An 11,691-nucleotide genomic window follows, 5' to 3' on the forward strand; every position below is an offset into this window, starting at 1 on the left:
ACCGGCGTCGCGCAAGCAGCTCGTGAATGTTGCGTTGAGCACCGTCACCAATCCCCCCCCCCAATCTCAGCCATGGATGTTGTGTTGCGATGCAGCGTCTCGGCAACGTCGATGGCTGGGTCGACCTCTGGCGGGGCATTCTGGTGTGCGATGTGCTCAACGAGGTTGATCCGGTGTTGCGTCTCGTCAAGCTACCGGAGCCGATGCCCCGCAACGAGCGGTGGTTTGGGGGAACCGACGGTCGGTCGTGCCGGGACGTCATCTGCGTTGGAGACCTCATCAGTTTCGTCGAGGTAGAGTATCACCAGGAAGACAACGACAAAGACTGCTGCTACATTGGCGGTGAGGTCGATAAGGGTTGGAAGGCCACCGGGTGGAACATGCTCGTTTCTTCCAACAATTGCTCCGGGTGGCAACAGGGCTTCGTCGTGGACACCGACGACGTTGTGGTGGCCGACGAAGCATGCCATGATATCTTGCCTAAGATGTGGGATGACAAGGCCGAGAAGATGTCCTTGAACAAGCTCGTTTGCACTGCTCCCACCCTGAGTATGGATGATGGTGTGTTTTTCATGAAGCCGCCGTATAACCCTAACCCTGTGAAATGGCACGCTGCTATCAACACGATGGGGGATTCAGTGTAGTTTGTGTTTTACATTGCTGATGGGAAACATTGTGAGCATAGTCCCTGTGCCGTCTTCAAATACCTCAAAAACATTCAGTAGCTGTAAAGATTGGAAGAGGTGGCGGATCATTTTGTGAGAAGATTCAGCTGCCGGATGGCAACCATTTGCTTATGGTGGGTGGCGAGTTGTGTACCAGCATTGTGTTGTGAGAAAAGTATGTTTTTGTCCCTCAAATTCCTCAAAAATATACACTTGGTCCCTTAAGAATTTTTAGGAGACATTTGGTCCTTCAAGTCCTCAAAACCAGGTAAGTTTCGTCATACTCCTGGTTTATGTGGAAAGTGTTGGGGAACGTAGCAGCATTTAAAATTTTCTACGCATCACCAAGATCAATCTATGGAGTTATCTATCAACGAGGGAAAGGGGAGTGCATCTACATACCCTTGTAGATCGCGAGCGGAAGTGTTCAATAGAACGGGGTTGATGGAGTCGTACTCGTCGTGATCCAAATCACCGATGACCTAGCGCCGAACGGACGGCACCTCTGCGTTCAACACACGTACGGTTGGGAAGACGTCTCCTTCTTATTGATCCAGCAAGGGTGAAGGAGAGATTGATGGAGATCCAGCAGCACGACGGCGTGGTGGTGGAAACAGCGGTGATCTCGGCAGGGCTTCGCCAAGCTTAGCGAGAGGGAGAGGTGTCACGGGAGGGAGAGGGGGGCGCCAGGGGCTAGGGTGCTACTGCCCTCCCTCCCCCCACTATATATAGGGCCCCTAAGGGGGGGCACCGGCCCTAGAGATTGGATCTCAAGGGAGGGCGGCGGCCAAGGGGGTGGCTTGCCCCCCAAGCCAAGTGGGGCGCCCCCCACCCGTAGGGTTTCCAACCCTAGGCGCAGGGGGAGGCCCAAGGGGGGTGCACCAGCCCACCAGGGGCTGGTTACCTTCCCCACTTCAGCCCATGGGGCCCTCCGGGATAGGTGGCCCCACCCCGTGGACCCCCGGGACCCTTCCGGTGGTCCTGGTACAATACCGGTGACCCTCGAAACTTTCTCGGTGGCCGAAACTGGACTTCCTATATACAATTCTTCACCTCCGGACCATTCCGAAACTCCTCGTGACGTCCGGGATCTCATCCGGGACTCCGAACAACTTTCGGGTTAGCGCATACTAATATCTCAACAACCCTAGCGTCACCGAACCTTAAGTGTGTAGACCCTACGGGTTCGGGAGACACGCAGACATGACCGAGACGACTCTCCGATCAATAACCAACAGCGGGATCTGGATACCCATGTTTGCTCCCACATGCTCCTCGATGATCTCATCGAATGAACCACGATGTCGAGGATTCAATCAATCCCGTATACAATTCCCTTTGTCAATCGATACGTTACTCGCCCGAGACTCGATCGTCGGTATCCCAATACCTCATTCAATCTCGTTACCGGCAAGTCACTTTACTCGTACCATAATGCATGATCCCGTAATCAACCACTTGGTCACATTGAGCTCATTATGATGATGCATTACCAGTGGTCCCCAGAGATACCTCTCCGTCATACGGAGTGACAAATCCCAATCTCGATTCGTGCCAACCCAACAGACACTTTCGGAGATACCCGTAGTGCACCTTTATAGTCACCCAGTTACGTTGTGACGTTTGGCACACCCAAAGCACTCCTACAGTATCCGGGAGTTGCACAATCTCATGGTCTAAGGAAATGATACTTGACATTCGAAAAAGCTCTAGCAAACGAACTACACGATCTTTGAGCTATGCTTAGGATTGGGTCTTGTCCATCACATCATTCTCCTAATGAGGTGATCCCGTTATCAATGACATCTAATGTCCATAGTCAGGAAATCATGACTATCTTTTGATCAACGAGCTAGTCAACTAGAGGCTCACTAGGGACGTGTTGTGGTCTATGTATTCACACATGTATTACGATTTCCGGATAACACAATTATAGCATGAACAATAGACAATTATCATGAACAAAGAAATATAATAATAACCATTTTATTATTGCCTCTAGGGCATATTTCCAATAGTCTCCCACTTGCACTAGAGTCAATAATCTAGTTACATTGTGATGAATCGAACACCTATAGAGTTCTGGTGTTAATCATGTTTTGCTCTAGGGAGAGGTTTAGTCAATGGATCTGCCACATTCAGGTCCGTATGTACTTTACAAATATCTATGTCTCCATTTTGAACACTTTCACGAATGGAGTTGAAGCGACGCTTGATATGCCTGGTCTTCCTGTGAAACCTGGGCTCCTTGGCAAGGGCAATAGCTCCAGTGTTGTCACAGAAGAGAGTCATCGGGCCCGACGCATTGGGAATGACTCCTAGGTCGGTAATGAACTCCTTCACCCAGATTGCTTCTTGTGTTGCCTCCGAGGCTGCCATGTACTCTGCTTCACATGTAGATCCCGCCACAACGCTTTGCTTGTAACTGCACCAGCTTACTGCCCCACCATTCAAAATATACATGTATCTGGTTTGTGAATTAGTCATCCAGATCTGTGTCGAAGCTAGCTTCGACGTAACCCTTTACGACGAGCTCTTCGTCATGTCCATAAACGAGAAACATATCTTTAGTCCTCTACAGGTACCTCAGGATATTCTTGATCGTTGTCCAGTGTTCCATGTCGGGATTACTTTGGTACCTTCCTACCAAACTTATGGCAAGATTTACATCAGGTCTGGTACACAGCATAGCATACATGATAGACCCTATGGCCGACGCATAGGGGACGACACTCATCTTTTCTTTATCTTCTGCCGTGGTCGGGCATTGAACCGTGCTCAATCTCGTACCTTGCAACACAGGCAAGAACCCCTTCTTTGACTGATCCATATTGAACTTCTTCAATATCTTGTCAAGGTACGTACTCTGTGAAAGACCAATGAGGCGTCTCGATCTATCTCTATAGATCTTGATACCTAATATGTAAGCAGCTTCTCCAAGATCCTTCATTGAAAAACACTTGTTCAAGTAGGCCTTTATGCTTTCCAAGAATTCTATATCATTTCCCATCAACAGTATGTCATCCACATACAATATGAGAAATGTTACAAAGCTCCCACTCACTTTCTTGTAAATGCAGGCTTCTCCATAAGTCTGCGTAAACCCAAACGCTTTGATCATCTCATCAAAATGAATGTTCCAACTCCGAGATGCTTGCACCAGCCCATAGATCGAGCGTTGGAGCTTGCACACCTTGTCAGCATTCTTAGGATCGACAAAACCTTCCGGCTGCATCATATACAATTCTTCCTTAAGAAAACCATTAAGGAATGCCGTTTTGACGTCCGTTTGCCATATCTCATAATCATAGAATGCGGCAATTGCTAACATGATTCGGACGGACTTCAGCTTCGCTACGGGTGAGAAAGTCTCATCGTAGTCAACCCCTTGAACTTGTCGATAACCCTTAGCGACAAGCCGAGCTTTATAGATGGTTACATTACCATCCACGTCTATCTTCTTCTTAAAGATCCATTTATTTTCTATGGTTCGCCGATCATCGGGCAAGTCAGTCAAAGTCCATACTTTGTTTTCATACATGGATCCTATCTCGGATTTCATGGCTTCCAGCCATTTGTCGGAATCTGGGCCCGCCATCGCTTCCTCATAGTTCGAAGGTTCACCGTTGTCTAACAACATGATTTCCAAGACAGGGTTGCCGTACCACTCTGGTGCGGAACGTGTCCTTATGGACCTATGAAGTTCAGTAGCAACTTGATCTGAAGTTTCATGATCATCATCATTAACTTCCTCTCTAGTCGGTGCAGGCACCTCAGGAACATTTTCTTGAGTTGCGCCACTTTCCGGTTCAAGAGGTAATACTTCATCAAGTTCTACTTTCCTCCCACCTACTTTTTTTGAAAGAAACTCTTTCTCTAGAAAGGATCCATTCTTAGAAACAAAGATCTTGCCTTCGAATCTGAGGTAGAAGGTATACCCAATAGTTTCTTTAGGGTATCCTATGAAGACGCATTTTTTCGACTTGGGTTCGAGCTTTTCAGGTTGAAGTTTCTTGACATAAGCATTGCATCCCAAAACTTTTAGAAACGACAGCTTAGGTTTCTTCCCAAACCATAATTCATATGGTGTCTTCTCAACGGATTTTGACGGAGCCCTATTTAAAGTGAATGTGGCAGTCTCTAAAGTATAGCCCCAAAATGACAGCGGTAGATTGGTAAGAGACATCATAGATCGCACCATATCCAATAGAGTGCGATTACGACGTTCGGACACACCATTACGCTGAGGTGTTCCAGGCGGCGTGAGTTGTGAAACTATTCCACATTTCCTTAAGTGCGTGCCAAATTCGTGACTCAAGTATTCTCCCCCATGATGTGATTGCAAGAACTTTATTTTCCTGTCACGTTGATTCTCAACCTCATTCTGAAATTCCTTGAACTTTTCAAAGGTCTCAGGGTTGTGTTTCATTAAGTAGACATACCCATATCTACTCAAGTCATCAGTGAGGGTGAGAACATAACAATAGCCATCGCGAGCCTCAACACTCATTGGACCGCACACATCAGTATGTATGATTTCCAATAAGTTGGTTGCTCGCTCCATTATTCCTGAGAACGGAGTCTTGGTCATTTTACCCATGAGGCATGGTTCGCACGTGTCTAATGATTCGTAATCAAGAGACTCCAAAAGTCCATCTGCATGGAGCTTCTTCATGCGTTTGACACCTATGTGACTAAGGCGGTAGTGCCACAAGTATGTGGGACTATCATTATCAACCTTACATCTTTTGGTATTCACACTGTGAATATATGTAACATTACGCTCGAGATTCATTAAGAATAAACCATTCACCAGCGGGGCATGACCATAAAACATATCTCTCATATAAATAGAACAACCATTATTCTCGGATTTAAATGAGTAGCCATCTTAAATTAAGCGAGATCCTGATACAATGTTCATGTTCAAAGCTGGCACTAAATAACAATTATTGAGGTTTAAAACTAATCCCGTAGGTAAATGTAGAGGTAGCGTGTCGACGGCGATCACATTGACCTTGGAACCATTCCCGACGCGCATCGTCACCTCGTCCTTCACCAGTCTCCGCTTATTCCGCAGCTCCTGCTTTGAGTCACAAATGTGAGCAACCGCACCAGTATCAAATACCCAGGAGCTACTACGAGTACTGGTAAGGTACACAACAATTACATGTATATCACATATACCTTTAGTGTTGCCGGCCTTCTTGTCCGCTAAGTATTTGGGGCAGTTCCGCTTCCAGTGACCACTTCCCTTGCAATAAAAACACTCAGTCTCGGGCTTGGGTCCATTCTTTGGCTTCTTCCCGACAGCTTGCTTACCGGGCGCGACAACCCCCTTGTCGTCCTTCTTGAAGTTCTTCTTACCCTTGACTTTCTTAAACTTAGTAGTTTTATTAACCATCAACACTTGATGTTCCTTTTTGATCTCCACCTCCGCTGATTTCAGCATTGAATATACCTTAGGAATGGTCTTTTCCATCCCCTGCATATTGAAGTTCATCACAAAGCTCTTGTAGCTCGGTGGAAGCGACTGAAGGATTCTGTCAATGACCGCGTCATCCGGGAGATTAACTCCCAGCTGAGTCAAGTGGTTATGCAACCCAGACATTTTGAGTACGTGCCCACTGACAGAACTATTTTCCTCCATCTTACAACTGAAGAACTTGTCGGAGACTTCATATCTCTCGACCCGGGCATGAGCATGGAAAACCATTTTCAGCTCTTCGAACATCTCATATACTCCGTATTGCTCAAAACGCTTTTGGAGCCCCGGTTCTAAGCTGTAAAGCATGCCGCACTGAACGAGGGAGTAATCATCAGCATGTGACTGTCAGGCGTTCATAACGTCTTGGTTATCTGGGATGGGTGCGTCACCTAGCGGTGCTTCTAGGACATAATCTTTCTTGGCAGCTATGAGGATGATCCTCAGGTTCCGGACCCAGTCCGTATAGTTGCTGCCATCATCTTTCAGCTTGGTTTTCTCTAGGAACGCATTGAAGTTGAGGGAAACATTAGCGTGGGCCATTTGATCTACAAGACATAATGTAAAGATTTTAGACTAAGTTCATGATAATTAATTTAATCTAATCAAATTATTCAATGAACTCCCACTCAGATAGACATCTCTCTAGTCATCTAAGTGAAACATGATCCGAGTTAACTAGGCTGTGTCCGATCATCACGTGAGACGGACTAGTCAACATCGGTGAACATCTTCATGTTGATCATATCTTCTATACGACTCATGCTCGACCTTTCAGTCTTCCGTGTTCCGGGGCCATGTCTGTACATGCTAGGCTCGTCAAGTCAACCTAAGTGTATTGCGTGTGTAAATCTGGCTTACACCCGTTGTATTCGAATGTTAGAATCTATCACACCCGATCATCACGTGGTGCTTCGAAACAACGAACCTTCGCAACGGTGCACAGTTAGGGGGAACACTTTCTTGAAATTATTACGAGGGATCATCTTATTTAAGCTACCGTCGTTCTAAGCAAATAAGATGTAAAACATGATAAACATCACATGCAATCAAATAGTGACATGATATGGCCAATATCATTTGCTCCTTTTGATCTCCATCTTCGGGGCGCCATGATCATCGTCGTCACCGGCATGACACCATGATCTCCATCATCGTGTTTTCATGAAGTTGTCTCGTCATCTATTACTTCTACTACTATGGCTAACGGTTTAGCAATAAAGTAAAGTAATTACATGACATTTATGTTGACACGCAGGTCATAAATAAATTAAGACAACTCCTATGGCTCCTGCCGGTTGTTATACTCATCGACATGCAAGTCGTGATTCCTATTACAAGAACATGATCAATCTCATACATCACATATATCATTCATCACATCCTTTTGGCCATATCACATCACATGGCACATGCTGCAAAAACAAGTTAGACGTCCTCTAATTGTTGTTGCAAGTTTTTACGTGGCTGCTATAGGTTTCTAGCAAGAACGTTTCTTACCTACGCCAAAACCACAACGTGATATGCCAATTTCTATTTACCCTTCATAAGGACCCTTTTCATCGAATCCGATCCTACTAAAGTGGGAGAGACAGACACCCGCTAGCCACCTTATGCAACTAGTGCATGTCAGTCGGTGGAACCAGTCTCACATAAGCGTACGTGTAAGGTCAGTCCAGGCCGCTTCATCCCACGATGCCGCCGAATCAAGATAAGACTAGTAACGGCAAGTAAATTGACAATATCGACACCCACAATTGCTTTGTGTTCTACTCGTGCATAAAAACTACGCATAGACCTAGCTCATGATGCCACCATTGGGGAACGTAGCAGAATTTAAAATTTTCTACGCATCACCAAGATTAATCTATGGATTTATCTATCAACGAGGGAAAGGGGAGTGCATCTACATACTCTTGTAGATCGTGAGCGGAAGCGTTCAAGAGAACGGGGTTGATGGAGTCGTGCTCGTCGTGATCCAAATCACCGATGACCTAGCGCCGAACGGACGGCACCTCCGCGTTCAACACATGTACGGTTGGGAAGATGTCTCCTCCTTCTTGATCCAGCAAGGGGGAAGGAGGGGTTGATGGAGATCCAGCAGCACGACGACGTGGTGGTGGAAACAGCGGTGATCTCGGCAGGGCTTCGCCAAGCTCAGCGAGAGGGAGAGGTGTCACGGGAAGAAGAGGGAGGCGCCAGGGGCTAGGGTGTTGCTGCCCTCCCTCCCCCCCACTATATATAGGGCCCCTAAGGGGGGGCGACCCTAGAGATTGGATCTCAAGGGGGGGCGGCGGCCAAGGGGGGTGGCTTGCCCCCCAAGCCAAGTGGGGCGTCCCCCACCCCTAGGGTTTCCAACCCTAGGCGCAGGAGGAGGCCCAAGGGGGGCGCACCAGCCCACCAGGGGCTGGTTCCCTTCCCCACTTCAGCCCATGGGGCCCTCCAGGATAGGTGGCCCCACCCGATGGACCCCCGGGACCCTTCCGGTAGTCCCAGTACAATACCGGTGACCCCAGAAACTTTCCCGGTAGCCGAAACTGGACTTCCTATATACAATTCTTCACCTCCGGACCATTCCGGAACTCCTCGTGACATCCGGGATCTCATCCGGGACTCCGAACAACTTTTGGGTTACCGCATACTAATATCTCAACAACCCTAGCGTCACCAAACCTTAAGTGTGTAGACCCTACGGGTTCGGGAGACACGCAGACATGACCGAGACGACTCTCCGGTCAATAACCAACAGCGGGATTTGGATACCCATGTTGGCTCCCACATGCTCCTCGATGATCTCATCGGATGAACCACGATGTCGAGGATTCAATCAATCCCGTATACAATTCCCTTTGTCAATCGGTACGTTACTCGCCCGAGACTCGATCGTCGGTATCCCAATACCTCATTCAATCTCGTTACCGGAAAGTCACTTTACTCGTACCGTAATGCATGATCCCGTAATCAACCACTTGGTCACATTGAGCTCATTATGATGATGCATTACCGAGTGGTCCCAGGAGATACCTCTCCGTCATACGGAGTGACAAATCCCAATCTCGATTCGTGTCAACCCAACAGACACTTTCGGAGATACTCGTAGTGCACCTTTATAGTCACCCAGTTACGTTGTGATGTTTGGCACACCCAAAGCACTCCTACGGTATCCGGGAGTTGCACAGTCTCATGGTCTAAGGAAATGATACTTGACATTCGGAAAAGCTCTAGCAAACGAACTACACGATCTTTGAGCTATGCTTAGGATTGGGTCCTGTCCATCACATCATTCTCCTAATGAGGTGATCCCGTTATCAATGACATCTAATGTCCATAGTTAGGAAATCATGACTATCTTTTGATCAACGAGCTAGTCAACTAGAGGCTCACTAGGGACGTGTTGTGGTCTATGTATTCACACATGTATTATGATTTCCGGATAACACAATTATAGCATGAACAATAAACAATTATCATGAATAAGGAAATATAATAATAACCATTTTATTATTGCCTCTAGGGCATATTTCCAACAGAAAGTTGTCCACGTGTCATCGTTTTTCTCTCTCATCATTTTCCAGGTCAGATGGGTCTTTCTTTTTGCCTGTTATCTCTTGCCTCCCTCCCCCCGCGTCAATCCACCACCACCACATGACGGCCCTCGCCCCTCGACGCCATGCCGCGCGCCTCCCTTCCTTCCCAAGCTAGGCGTGCCGCGCACCTTGGCCGGCAGAATTTGACGGAGGAGGGGATGGCGAGACCCACTCCATCCATTGTGATCCACGGGCCACTTACCGCAGCTAGCTATGCCCATGGATCCACGTCTTGTTGTTTCACTCGTCGTCACGCCCCCATGTAGCCCAATACAACTTTGTTTATAGTTTAGGATGAAATGTGACCAGTTTTGAAACATGAAGGATGAAATGTCGCCTGAAAAATGTTGAGGGATTGTATGTATACTTTCGACGAATTTGAGGGACCAAAAACATACTTTTCTTTTATGTTGTTTAAGTTATCATTTTTATACATGTACTAGAAAAAGTTGATACATGTGGCCTTGGATTTTTATCACACCAGATTTTATTTAAATTGGTGATTAATCACAAAAGGAAGCATGGATTCACTAATTGGGGCTTAATACGTTAGACCGTGGATCAAGGTGGTGAATTTTGCCACATCGATTAAAGTATGATCAATATGTTCATGCATTATCTATTTTTAAGCCAACTCTAATATGTGCAACCTTGTCACCTAGAAAAAAAATGTAATCTGTCTAGAAACAAAAATTGTCTCTAGTTGGTAAAGATCACTTTTTATTGACTCATAATATCGCATCAAGTGGATACAAATACAATGAGTGCACACTTGTCTCTGCACGACTAGAATGTGCACCGTCAACAAGAAAAAGAAAACAAAGCAAGGAGAAAAAGACCCATGGATTCAAGCGGTCAAGGCAAAGAGAACAGCCCATTGCAGGAATGTGTTCCGCAACAATGACGCCTTCAATAAATAAATGATGCATGAACGTCTGCATCGTCGGATCGAACCATATAGATCATATCATGGGTTTGCACCCAAAAAAGAAGGGCTGGGTAAGCTCCACATCGCCAAGTACAACCAATGAAGACCGGACATAGAATTTTCACCCTCATGTCTCTAGTTATTTAACTATATATATAACATATATACATTCATGTTTCTTCAACCAAACATAAAAAATGGAGTCGTCTCACCCATCTGGCCAAACATGCAACTTTGATTATTTAAATAGCCAATCATATAGTGGCGCCAATCCCCTACCCACCCATTCTCATCCCTCTGGCCAAATATACCCTAGCAGTGGCACTAGTACTCGATGTTGTCAACATGTTAACTATGAGTGTGTTTGGTTCAAGAACCAAGTGGAATGGAATGTCATGGTTTCATCGTCGATAAAGGAAATTCCATTCAATAATCACATCGATGTCAAGTACTACACGTCAACCAGGGCTAACAAATCATACTCTATTTTCCCTTTTTATAATATAAATTAATTATTTAAAGTTATTTTAAAATGGAGGAAGTTAAGCTATTATATCTTTAACTAAGTTTATATCAATACTGAATAACAATGCGAAAATGCATTTTCTGATGTATCTAATAATTGGTATTGTAAATCTTGAATTTTTTTCATAAACTTAGTCGAAGGTGCAAAAATTTAACTTTTGACTAAAAAAACAGTACACCTTATAAAAGAAACAGAGTATGTAACAATCTGATAATCAATTGGTTGGGTGGTTAGGACTTAGGAGAATGGTTGTACATCTAGCCCAGCAGAGATAAGAACCCATGTCTGCCTCATTTGTGTGTCTCATTATGATAGAATATTCCGGTAAAGCCTGAGTATGTGCCTGTGGTGGTGTTTGTGTGTGCATGAGTGCTTTTATGTTGCACTCTAAAAAGCCGTTTACTCCTTTTCCGGAGAACTCGAGTACAATTCATGGTAAGTTTAATTACAAAAAAATTAGATTTCCCTACTAAAATAACACTAATTATATGTGTTGTTGT

This window comes from Triticum aestivum, chromosome 4A (assembly GCF_018294505.1).
Source record: "Triticum aestivum cultivar Chinese Spring chromosome 4A, IWGSC CS RefSeq v2.1, whole genome shotgun sequence".
NCBI lineage: Eukaryota > Viridiplantae > Streptophyta > Magnoliopsida > Poales > Poaceae > Triticum > Triticum aestivum.